The sequence below is a fragment of the Xiphophorus maculatus genome, chromosome 10, assembly GCF_002775205.1.
Source record: "Xiphophorus maculatus strain JP 163 A chromosome 10, X_maculatus-5.0-male, whole genome shotgun sequence".
Classification (NCBI taxonomy): Eukaryota; Metazoa; Chordata; class Actinopteri; order Cyprinodontiformes; family Poeciliidae; genus Xiphophorus; species Xiphophorus maculatus.
Window position 1 is genome coordinate 17,985,142 of NC_036452.1, and position 13,840 is coordinate 17,998,981.

At 37.3% G+C, this 13,840-nt stretch overlaps 1 protein-coding gene across 3 annotated transcripts in view; it reads left to right on the forward strand.

Moving 5' to 3' along the window:
* Window positions 1-13,840, forward strand: part of ca10 (carbonic anhydrase 10) — a 366,634-nt gene that overhangs the window by 77,109 nt on the left and 275,685 nt on the right. The gene's annotated exons all lie outside the window — the stretch shown is intronic.

Genomic DNA, 13,840 nt, shown 5'->3' on the forward strand with positions numbered 1-13,840 from the left:
TTTTCTGTCAATTATAAAGTTGGACTAAAATTTATGCCAAGACAATAAGTTAGATCTCTTAGGTTATAAATATACATAGTGGAGTTTAAGTCTGATGTAGCTTCTTCAGATCAGAGGAGGAACCCTTACAAATTAAGTCTCACCATATGTTTGGAGTATTAAATGGAAAGCTTTTCCAATGCTACATGGTTTCAAATCAAATGGTATTTCTGTGATCTGTAACAGGGACAATCATAAAACTGATGAGGGAACAATTAAAACGTGCGTCTGTAAATCTATAAAATACGTAATCTTAACAGTACTTCCACAGTTAAACAACTTGAGGCAGAAGGTTGTGAACCAGGTTAGTGTTGTTGCCTTTGATGTTGCTGTACTCTGTCTGATGGCAGCAATTCAACAAGTTCATAGGGAGTGTGTGTAGAGTTCAACAACAATGAGAACCATGTCCCTGCAGTATATCTGAAACAGATGAAAAGATGCTAAAATCACTTTTTCATCTCCCCTCATTATTGCTTTAATTCTTTTATGCATGTTTGAGAAATCCTAAACTCTGTGTATAGCAGCCATTTGGGGGTGCCTAAACGTTTGCTCTCACCAACCGCCACGTTTTCTGCACATCTCTTTTTCGGAGCTGCGGTCTCCAGCTGAGCTTCTGCCTCACAGGCACTCCTGCATAAAATCTTCCCTATTCTGCTCATCCAGACTAGCGGCAGCAGCAATTGGCACACACATGGTGGAACTACACACCTGTTGAGCTTATCATACATACTCCTGACTGGCTGTAAACTACTTAATGGAGCTGAAGGCGAAGTGCGGGAAAGAGTAGGAGCTTCTTAAAGAGGAAGACACTCAATTTAGAGGCATTAAATTGCAAACTCAAATTTCTTTTCAGTTACTGAATATGTAGGATTTTTATAACTGAAAGTAAGTTAATATATTATGTTATAAAATGGCACAGTCTGAAAAATGCACAATGCTTCCCCTTTAAAGGAGGGAGTGCTGGTACATAAATATATATATATATATATATATATAGATATATATATATATATATATACACACACACTTGTGTATATATTTCTTTAGTTTGACTACATACAAAAATTCTGTTAGGTTTTCTTTTATTTAAATTTATTTTCTTTAATTACAGAAACAAAAAACTACTTGACATTACATAAATGGACAATATTGTATATTTTTCATGCACAGACATTTTATATCACAGTCAAGTAACTGTTACCTTCAGTTGTTGTAAAAATGCTGCATATATCAAACATAAAAGCAAATTGACTTCGCAATTTGAGGCTTTGAAACTGACCTCCGTCTCTTTAAGAAGCTTCTGCTCTTTCAGATGCTCTGCCTTCAGTACGTCATAGTGCAGTATGCAACTGTTCTTGGGAGCATTTGAATGAGAAGTAGTTTGTGTTTTAAGGTGAGGTGTTCCACTACGCTGGTGGAGTCGAGGCATCGCGTTGAGGGCAAGCATTTAAAATGGCTGCTATTGGAGATTAAGAAATCCTTCAGACTTGCATGAAATCAAAGAAACACTGCAGCTATGTTTTTGAATTATACCAAAACATGATATAAAACTCAGTTTTACATAATATCCCCCCTTTAAATATTTTATTTTAATTATTGTGGGATGTTTATATGATTGAAGGTCTAATGTAACTGATTCTGATTTGGAATTTGAACAAAGGGCTCACAGCCTAACTTTCAGTTATACCTGGTAAATATGGGGTTGCATGTTGGCAAGAGAGGAGGGGAAAAAGGAAACTGTAATTCAAAGCAGGTAGACATTTGGGTCCGTCAGCTTTTCACACCAGAACCGGCACCATTCAGGTGTGAGGAGTCCCTTGTGTGGTCAGAATCTATCTCATGTTACCTCATTTGGATCTCTGCCATCCAGAATGGGTAATCTCTGCACACCAGTTGTTGATTCAGTCAAAAGGTTACACAGACTGGAACTTGCAGATTTACAAATGGTCATTAGACATTTCAGTAAAGTAAACCAAATTTCTGTGCAGAAATTTCAGAGGAAGATTTTGTGTGCATGTCCTCACATCACTTTACAAAGCTATTCCAAAAAAAGGTTTTTATCTGGCAATCTATATAGTCCATGCAAATAATTTATAGATCTCCTGCTTGAAGCTGGTTTGCTATCAGATTTGCCAACAGAGGAGTATTTTCAGCTTTACATGTCACTCACTTTTTAAAGTCGTGACTGTGAATTTACCATTCGCTGGTTTCAAAAAAATAATTTCTAACTCAAAAGTCAGACTTTTTAAAATCTCTGACACATACTTACATCCTGACAGCCATTTAAACAAACATCTTTTGATTGTGACAGTACAGCAAGGTCTTCAAAACTCATATCTTGAAGGTCTCACTGCATTGCCTTTAGGATAAAAGGTTCATTTGATAATGTGAATGTATCTAAAGTCATGATAAACATTTATTCAACATGTGCAAAAGTTCAGATCTAAATGGTTGTATGCACGACAGGATGTGAACAATAAAAAACTGCTCTGATTGTTTGTCCAGGATGCCTAAACTTTGATTTGTGACCTGGCATGTTTGCTAGCTTTTTACAGTTGTGCATCATCCGTACTTATTTGACTCAAGTTGGTTGGTGAAACTCTTTATAATTATTTGGAACTGTAACTAATTGGAGGACTTTCTTTTCCGTAACGGTGTCTTCTTCACTGGATGGAGCTGTACTCTCTGAGCTGTACATGGATTGAAATCCGGTTAAACCAGATTTCTTAAGATGTCTGTTATGTAGCACAGTTGAGCATGGAATTTGAACATGACTCTTATCAGCGCTAAGACTTAAATATCTGATGCAATCGAGAGCCAGAGCTTGATGCCGCTTTCACAAGGAGGAAACTTGCTTGGTGGGCTCTGAAAAGATGGAGCTCAATGTGTAATTTTGAGATAAGATTTAAAAGAAAAAAATAAATCTCATTCGTGTAATTGTAATAAAGTTGAAATGCTTAAACGTAACAATAGAAACAAATAATTAAAATGTCCACTTAGCTGTGACAAAAGAGCTGGTGTATTAGTAAAAAAACAAATTACTGCTACTGATTACTGTGGCAACAATTAGAGAGGTAATGATTACATGATTACATTACACACTGAAGCCTGTGACTTCTTGCTGAGGTTGTCACGGGAGAGGCACAATACAGACACATCTGATCAGAATGCAAAGCAACGAATGAAACCGAAAGAAATTCACAGCAATTCTGTCAAGATTAGTCATACAGCGAAGCACTGACTGTGTGAGGTTTGAAATGAAGTCGCATCATCCGGTCGCGCCATCGTCTCTGAGTTGGAATGGTTCTGAAACTGAAGAGCCGGCTACTCATGCTCACGTCACAAAACCAGCTCCCAATTCATGCCGTCTAGAACTCTAGTGGATGTAAATGCCTAAAACCAATCTAAATCCTGTTTTCATAGAAACCTAAGAAGTCTATTTGAAATGAAGTTGAAGTAAAAGTATCATTCGGCAAGTAGTGAAGCATGCCTTCTGTTCTCAAATCCTCCCGCACAGCCAGATCGTAACGTTTGAATAGGAGAAAGTAAGTAGCTGCAGTAATACTGTGAGCCATCAGACTTCACCACATATCTAATAATTTTGCATAGATTAAACAAATGTCACCTGAAAACACTTTATGAATGAGCCCTAAACTTTAGTGCAATTCAAATCTCTGATGCTTCCAGAGTAGGTCCACAATGTTTTGGGGATACCAGCATGAAGTTTTGACAGCACCAGTGGACTTGGACTGTGCAGTACAAACAAAAACTTGTGTAGTTTCTGAACACACAAATAAAAATGTAAAATATAATAATATAAATGTTATAAATTATTATGGTCCCCAAATGCTCGTGACTTAAAAAGGTTTCATATTCCGTTGACAAGCTTTTTTTCTTTTTTCCAATATGAACTTTTCTGACCAAATATATCCTTTCAGTTTATACTTGAGGAGTTCAGATGGATAAAGAGGTTTGTTGTCTAAATTCAGGAGACAGTTTCAATGAAAATCCAGAGTTTTCCATTGCATGCAGCTCTATCACATACTCTCCCACTGTCATTTTGTTTTGGAGTTAAAAGGATTTACTCTTGAGAGGTTAGATCAGTCTGTGAGAATGCAGAGTCTCTGTTTTCTTTACTTTTACAGCAAATTTAGATTATTTACCAGGTGGAGGTCACTGACTGACCGTGTCAGTGACCTCCACCTGGTAATGGTCTCTTGAAAGATTTTCCTTTTTTTCCTTTTTTTAAATTTCATTTATAGTAAATATTTTTGAAGATAAAAAGCGGTAATGCTCCCATGAATAGGTCAGTAATGGACATCAGTCATTTTTCTCTTTCCTGCCTCTCAGTTGTAATTGACTTTTTGTATTTTGAAAAATTTGTTGGGGATTTTCATGTGCATCTTCAATAACTCTTTGAAGAATCTAAATTAATAAATTACAACATTTAATTTCCCTTTGGGATTAATAAAACATTGAATTGAGTAAGTGAATCTTAACTGAAAGCCTTCAAACCTCTCAGTGTAACATACTAGGAGCATATTATTTAATGCACTTTATTTTGAATTAAGCAAGTTAATATGGATATTGAGAGGATCCTGAGTGCTTGAACTTGGGTTCTGCTGTGTTTTGTTTTGTTCATCTAGCTCTTGCCTCATTCTTATAGGTTTGTTTAGTTTCTGTATTCTTCTTTTGTGCCTTTGGATCATGTTCTCTTGGGTCATTGTTGTTCGAACTCACTCACATTTATTGTTTGAGTCAGTTCAGCTCTAGCCTGGTAAAAACCAGCCACTTTGCTTCGTACTGATGGCCTGGGCCCTCAGCTGTTGAGAAACTGCTAGTTGTGGACTCAGAAGCTTTAAACGTTAGGTATTTAACTAATCACTAAGGTTTGGCCATGACGTATGTAATGTGCCAGTATGACTTGTTGAGGCTTAACAGCTGTCATCGACCGTCCTCCCACTGCGAAGAGAGAAGAACCAAGCTAAACAAGATGGCTTTTAATGTTAAGTCAGTATTTGGAAGCGTGGCTAGCACACACTACTTCTGTTCACCGTTTGGCCCGGTTGAAATTCTACCAGAAAAATTCATCTCAATATGAGAAATTCCAGATGGAGCACAGAAGGAAGTTGAGAATCTAGTGTAATGAAGTCATCTTCAGCCCTTAAAGTGTTCATTATTCACTTTCCTCATCTTGATTATTTTGCTCCCTTACACAGCAGTCACCTGAAATCTAAGCATGACACAAAAGCACAAACTGAGGTTATATTGTAATCCCTTTTTCTGTTGGATGCAAACTACAACTTTAATCAGAGCATCAGTGTCACACTTTCTGTAGGGTCATTATATTTTTTCAATTTCTCAAATTAGAACATAGTTTGAACAAAAAGCTTGTGAAAGCGACTTAAATGAGTTTGCAGGTCACAAAAAAATAGAATACAAAATTATCAACTATGAAGTGTGGACTAATTATGTAGTTAATATGTTTACCAGTGGATTATTTTGAAATATTAATCCATGCTTTTATCACAATACGACTGGATTACTGTAACTCCTTATATGTGGGTGTCAGCCAGTCTTCTTTGTCCCGTCTTCAGCTGGTCCAGAATGCGGCTGCTCGGCTCTTAACTGGATCGCGGAAGAGAGAACATGTTACCCCGATTTTATATTCTCTGCACTGGCTGCCGGTACATTTCAGAGTGCATTTTAAGATTCTTTTATTTGTATTTAAATCTTTAAATGGCCTTGCTCCCTCCTATCTCTCTGAGCTGCTACATATACACTGTCCTCCTCGAGCTCTTAGATCAGCGAGCCAAATGAACCTGGAGGTGCCGAGGACTTCCAGGAGGCAGAGAGGAGACAGGGCGTTTGCTGTTGCAGCTCCCAAACTTTGGAATTCTTTACCTATGTTGGTAAAACAGGCCCCCTCTTTAGCAATTTTTAAATCTGCTCTTAAGACTTACCTTTTTCGGTTGGCCTTTGATTCAGTTTGAGATGCTGCTTTTCTGTATTTATCTGGGTATGTTTATGTATTATATAGAGTGTTTTACGTCACTGCATTGTTGGTTTTTATGTGTTTTAATTTTGATTTTTATTTGTTTAATCTTGTGATTGTACAGCACTTTGGTCAGTGGTACTGTTTTAAAGTGCTATATAAATAAACTTGCCTTGCCTTACCTTATAAATATAAAATATTAATAAAATTTACAATTTCAACAGCAAAAACATCTTATGGCAGTTCAACTGCATGCTGCTATTTCAAAAATTCAGAATTATATATATTTTAATGGCATTGGTACATCTACAATTACAATCACAAATTTAAGAGAATTTGTAACTTGTCCTGTGTACTCAACACTTGTGTAAAAATCACAGGACCCAAAAAGTTATATTTTCCCTTCTCCCAAAGAACGAAGTGAGGATTATGACCGCTTGGCTTTGTTTAGTGCACTTCATGGGTGACTCAGGATTGAACCTATTAGGCTTCTGTAAATTGTAGGGTTAGTTATTACTTGGACCATCTTCTGATATTTCTTTCCCTGCATTTTCTCGCTCTTACAAGAAATCAGGCATAAGAGCATAATTATCTTGAATATGGAATCTTCCCGTTATTGATCGCTAATTATAATCCAGGAATAATGGACTGAAAGGCTTTGATGTTCAAGAGACTTCATATAGCTCTCCAGACCCTCTAATGTGCATAATGTTTGATAAGTAGACTGTGCTGCACTTTGATAAGTAGATTTATGACTAGTGTTACGTCTACTAAACTCTGGTTGCTTAACTTTAGGTTTATAATTCGTAGAAATATTTAAAGATTTTTTTTATCATAAATCCCAAAACATGCTTAGAATACTCAATACATTCATACAATACATTCATATTACACTATTACATATTACAATAGTGTAATATTGCAATGGTGTATTATTGCAATAATGTAATATTACATTAGTATAATATGAAGAAAAGTTAAGATTGGGCACTTTAGAGAGAGAATGACACTTGATTGAGGAGAATAATTTGAATAAATCAATTAGTTGACTTAATTGCATTCCTTTAGAACCAGTTTTCTTGTCCACATTAGGGAAACAGTTGGATGACATCTAATTAAATATGAAGTCAATACCTCATAATTTGCAAGCTGGTCTTCATGAGAATTGGCTTTCTAAGTGTTATTTTAGGGATCATAAAAAGACCTGACTGTTAAATGTGTCCCAGTGGATGAAGCAGGACTGAATCAGTTCACTCTAAATCAGTTCCCCCCCGTTTATTTTTCTGTTTTTGAGAAACGGTACATTTTTTCTATTAGTAAATGGCGTTTTACCTTTAGACCCAGCCTTGTTTACTTTGAGTATGGATTCTTGTGGGCTTTGAAATCAACAACTGATATTATAAGATAAATTTCAGTATTGTTGAAACATTTGAGATGCATGTTCACTCTACACCACAACAGAGTGGTTTAGAGTGATGAATGGAGAAGTAAACTAGTAAACCATAAAAGAACACAGAAAGAATGGTTCACTTTAGACTTAATTTGGCATACAGATATTTTCATGCAGACCAGAGAAATCTCACAAATCCAAGTCCTAGCTTGTAGGGAAACTCTTGTGCTGTTGGCTTACCAGGCAAAATTCAAACTAATTGACAGACCAAGACTTCTCAATACTTGTGTTGGGTCTGTTTAATAACAGCACCATCATCTGTCTATCGCTGTCTATTTCTGTTATTTTGCATTTATCTCAGAAATATATGGTAAAATGCCAAGGCAGTTCATGCTGGGCAGCTTTTGGTAACGGCACCCAAATGAGCAGCTGCTGTAATTTTTCCTCATTCCTATCACCATGGAGTTGAGTACACCTAACTGTTGTGGTGTGAAAGCACCATTCGATGATTTTTAAGGCCTTGATATACCTCTCAACCACCCACTTGGATCTCTCAGACAAGCATGCGCCCTTATTCATGCTCTTTTTAGTTCAGCTGAACAACTGTGTTCCACTCAGATTTACTACAGCCTCCTAGGAGCTTTTTTTTTTTTGCCCTTGATTTTACCCATCACTTTATCTGCTTAATGTTAGTCACCACACTGATTCAGAGTAATATTGTCCCCGTAAGCACATTCATTTATTTGGTCACAAAAATCTCGCCTGAATACAGATATCCACAGGAACTCCTAGTGGAGCTCAGTGGATGGGTACAGATGACATTTTGATGTCAAGTGGACTGAGAAATATAAATTGGGCTGAAGTACTAACACTTGACAGATGTTAATAAGCCAAGTTGCATGCTATCTTTTTTTATGACATAATTCAGATGTAAATTTTAAAAAAAGTGATTTAAAAAAATATTCACATCTATTGTTTCTATTTTCTATTTTATTTTTATTTCAGAAAATATGAATAATTGAAGCATTTTCTTTTATTTGGGTGGTTGGGTGAATTATGTTTGTTCTTTTCAAATCATAATGGCAACAGAAGTTACCCAATTGGCTCAGTCCTGAAGTTGAAATAAGCATGACCATCTATTGCCCTTTGCCATGCAGACATATAGCTTCACTTGCGCCAAAAAGTCTCCAGTTTAAAGTGAATTCACTGCACATTTGAGTTCTCCCCAAAAAGACTGAGATGGTCATTCCAGAATCTTCAGTTTTTCTTCAGGAGTCAACTTGGATCATAATTTTGGAACATTGGCGTATCTCTCATGCAGCTTCATGGCTGCTGGTTGCAACATTTTCTGGAATATTCTCTGATAACCTTTCTCTTGCATAAATTTGGAGCAAGTTCTCAGTACCTTTGTAGCTCACATATTGAAATATTATAGGCAACCCACATTTGTATTTAGCTGCAAGGAGTTTGTACTACTTTCCTTTCAAATGTAGCATTCACTTTTGGTTTTTAAAATCCCTTTAGGTTAACATTTCATGCTGTGCTGTTGACATAGTAATCTCATTCATCTGGGGACTGAACTATGCAGCCTGTTGTTTCTAACTGCGTCCTTATTGTGCATCTGGAAACGGCAACATCACCTTTTTCAGGTTATTATATTTCAGCTCAAGTTACCGAGAGGATTTTCTTTGTATTACAAACAAACATCCTTGTGGTTGTGGCTAAAATCCTTTTGTTTTACAGAACCGTAGCTTCTTAATCAGAGTTTGAAAACCTCTGGCATTCTCATATCCTACATTTTTCACCCTCCTATTTTTGACAGTTTAGCTAGCTTTTCCAGCAGTTCCTTTGATTATGCTCGCCACATCCCCATGGCTCAGAATCCTGGAACGCCGCTGCAGTTCTGGATAGAAATGGTTGAAAATAGATTATTCATTTTTTATTAATTCCCTTACAGTATGGGTTCCTCATTCATTTGATATTATTCCTGTCGGTATTCCATGGGTCTCTCATGGATCAGATCAAAGTATTGGATGTTCAAAGACCCCTTTTGTTTGCCTCTTGTTGCAGTTGGCTGCTCTTGCCCACTGTGATGATAAAAGAGAAGAAGCAAGCCAAATGGTGCTTCTGGTTTTATCCAATCAATCGCATTCATTCGGCAAAGCTATTATGCATTGCCTTTATTATTATTATTATTATTATAGCAATTTAACCTTCCTGCTTATTTTCTTTTCTGGCTTGTCATTTGAGGACCCAGATATACAATGACTACAATGACTACAAGTGTTGATTATGCCCTATTATAATTAGACCCTCTTTAGACTGTTCTTCTGATCTTATGACTTAGCATGAATAAGAGAATTGGCGTGCCCCTACAGCACACTCTCACTGTTTCAGATATTCAGAAACAAAAAAGGATATTGATTTATTTTTTTTTGTGCTTCAGACTGTGAGATCTATAGACTATTTGTGTGTGCTTTTACACAGCTTATTTATTTGATGGTAAAAGGCCATAACTCAAATAAGATGTGATGTAGAAGGCATTCATAAACTATTACAGTATCTTTTATCCTACAGAATTAATTTCCTACTACCTCACTGGAACAGCTCTGAGTATTTTCAACTGCCTTTCATGTGGTAGGCATCTGAGAAACCCTGTACAGAAATCTATAATATTACAACATCATATAGGACACACATGCATAATATAATTAAAAAGAGAGCTCAGACTTTTTATATTGTGGGGTTATGTGGTGTGGCTGTGAACACTCACAATCTTACTCTCCCTAAACTCACAGGGTATTTACTTGATAAACATGCAGGTTACATTTTCTAGAAGGCTGAATCTAACGGCTAACCAGCCAAAGGAGATTTCTATGTGATAAAAAGAAAAAATGCTTGCGTTTAGACCAAGGTAACTGTTGCTATGGTTTTACAAAGCTTAACATTTTAGTATTACAGCACACTGGCAGCACAGGAAAGCAGAGAAAGAGAAACAATTTTTTATTTTATTTTTTTTTACCTTGCTCCACTGTGTTGCCTCACAGCAGGAGGGCTTCCGGTTCAAACCTCATCTGACGCCTTTCTATCAGGGGTCCACTTGTTCTACCCGTGTCTGTGTGCTCCAAAGCCCGAGGGGCCAACAAGAAAGGTTAATTGGTGGTACGGTTGTTGGCTGAAGGTGTATGTGCGTGTGTGGGGGTTTGACACACAGCAACAAGCACAGCTTAATTAACCTCAAGACCCCTGGGTAAAGATTAGCTGTCAATTTTAGTTTCATTTCCCCGAGGCCCAAAAAGAGCTGGAACCAAGTAGTTGATCTTAATGTGATTGGCAAAAGGTGTATTGTTTCCGTTTTGATAACTAATTTCTAGTTAGTGGGTGAATATTTGAACATGTTATGTGCACTTCATTGAAAAAATTATTGAAAACTTGTTTAAGATTGTATCCACTGGAAAAGAATTTAGTTTCATGAAGAAAATGCATGATAGCCTTTTTAACATTTTTACTCCAAGAGCTTGATTTTTCTACTTTATGTCTCTGTCTCTGAACTGTCTTAAAACCAGAAAAGTCAAATACACGCATTCATCTTTCAGTAGATTCAGAGATCTAAAAGTCTGTTGGTTGTGGTCCATATTTTTTTCCAAGACTTGAGACGAGGTATGAATTCTGTAGCAATGCGCCTCTTCATAGTCATGGTCTCACTATCGTGACCTCACTTTATCTGTTATTAAAACACATCCTGCTATCATTTTTAGAAAGTTCCAGGAAGGGACTTTCACACGCAATGACAAGGTAGTAAAATAAGATGGTAATAAAATATTGACTAAGTATTCAGAGAGAAATAAAGAAATAGGATGTTTAATGAAAAATTTGAACAGTGCATATGATTCGGAGATGAAGATGGCGTAATTAAACTAATTATGTTTAATTAGAGTTAAACATAATTAGTACAAACTCTAAAAAGCTATGCATTTTCTTTTACCCTATAATAATCTTGACTAAGTTAAACACTTTTTTGTCAAGTTTTAGAAGGTACCATTCTGGGTCCCTGAAAGGGTCTAGAGTAGTCAGATAAAAGTTGAAAAAACAATAAACAAGGCACCAAAATCTCACCTTAATACAATGAAATCCGATTCATTCAGTGACATTTAACCCCAAGGAGCACTGAATCCAATGTTTTCGTTATAACATTTTATTCTTTAAACTTAAACAATAAACTTGAACTATATCTATCTCCATACAATAATGTAACTCCCATATAAAATAACTAAATAGATGGGAAAAGCACCATTGGATGTAACCGGTAAATTTTCTCTCTTTGTCACATGTAGATGTAAATGCACATCGGTCTGTGCGCAGAAAAATGCATTTAAAAATTAAAGGCTGCACTGAAAAAGAAAACAGGGCTGGATCAGCAGGTCAACTCCAAACAGGTCAGATTTGAGGATTCTTGAGGTGAACAAGGTCTAGAAAATCACACATATTCATGTGTTCCACTTTTCCTGCGCAAAAGTGGAACAATAGCAACTTTGGGTCTGATGGAAGGAGAGTGTGTTCAGAGATCATATTGATCTGCTGGCACATGATGACGGGTGGTTTATTATTCTTCAGATTGCCCAGAGCGATCATCCTGGAGCTCCATGCTCACTCCAGAGAGAAACTAGAAGGAGCCTTACGTTGTCTGTGCAGCTGGAGCGGGCTGACAGGTTGAGGATGTCACAGTAATGCCTCATCCCAGCCGTGCCATCCGTATGGAACGGCCTCGGATACATAAGGTTCTCCTCACCGTGGCTGAACAGGCAGAAATTAAATTGCAATTTGCTGAGATTTTTATGAGAGGAGCTGTTCACTGCACTCTCGTTGGTATGACGGCACTGTCTAGAAATCAATGCCTCTTTGTGAATGAAAATATTTCCATTCAATAAACGGGAAACTTATTTGTGATGCACAAAAGTGCCTAAAATATGTAGCAGTTTGTGGTTCAAAACACGATTCCTCCAGATGGAATTGGCTTCTACATTCCTCACTCTCCACAACGGACAACCTGTGTAAGTCCCAGCTGAAAACTCAGCTGTTCCAAGGAGCAATTCCACTTGGATTGATCAGCACATCCCATCATTTTACTATTTTTTTTTCTTTTCTAGTTTGAAGAATTTATCACTCTTAGAAATACTTCTACTATTGCCATGTATTCATACACATGTATATCTGTATATATTTATGGGAGGCCACAGGGCAGTCCTATCAGCACCTGCATCTGTTCTCTATTCCATGCAAATTGAGATGTATAAAGGAAAGGTTCCGAGCCACATGCGAGTGCATGGATTTATACATTTCCAAAATTTGTCCACCTGCCACCTTTCAGTCTGGAAGCTGCGTTCTCATTATGCATAAGGACCCTGGTAAACTGTTCCACTGGCAGGACAAAACCTACATTGCTCTCACTGAAACCCAAGGCCCTCGTTCTATGCCCAAATTTTTTCAAAAAGTGAAATCCTTACACTGATTTTGGGGGGGGGGGCAGTTTTTGTCTCAAGTGGAATGCTGTATGAAGTATGAGTGGTGCAGAATCCCTGCAATGTGGGCTCTGCACCACTTGGTTGTGGTGAAGATAGGGTTCTTTCTACTTTATCTTGCAACAGATTCCTATGGACGAGAGACAATTCTTGTGAACAAAATAAAATCCCAGTTACAAGCAGCAGTTTTTTATTTATTTTTTGTCAATGTAACTGTTAAAGATAATCACAGCCTACCCTTAGAAAACAACATGACCTCAGGGAAGCTTAGAAATTTTAAATGGCGTGATGAAATCAGAGGGTAGGAGCCTTTGGTGTATTGGTGAAAATAACACGTGTCTCCACCAGCTGGGCCATATGCCACCAAACAAGCATGTTACCAAGGACGCTTGCAATCACTCCTGATGCTACGAGTAAATGCAGCTCATGTTGCAAACCCCAGTGGCATATGGTGTCCGCACTGTGTTTCTCCTTGAATCTCTGCCCATTCACTTCGTTGCTTCTGTCTGGTCAGTGTCCCTGTGCGTCTGCTGCCCTTCTGCTTGTTTTGATTACCAGCCAGTTAACTTTAAACACCAACAGCTAATGCACAGCAGCTCCATTCAGTCTGGAATTTGCTTAGAAAAGCGTACTACCCTCTATAAGCTGTTAAATTCGACTGGGGAGAGCAGACGTTATTTATTGATTATTGAAAATTTGCTTCTGTTTTTTTTTTCTGGTGCAGTATTTAAATTTTTTATTTTTATTTTTTTAAAGCTGTTCCCAAGACTTGAAATGAGATGACCAGGGCTTCCATACTGTAGAGTAAAAACAGTCACATATGAATAAATGTCAATCCGTCACCTGTGGATTGCAAGTGCAGTTCCGCCCTCTTCCCCCTTCGAGCACTGATTTGGT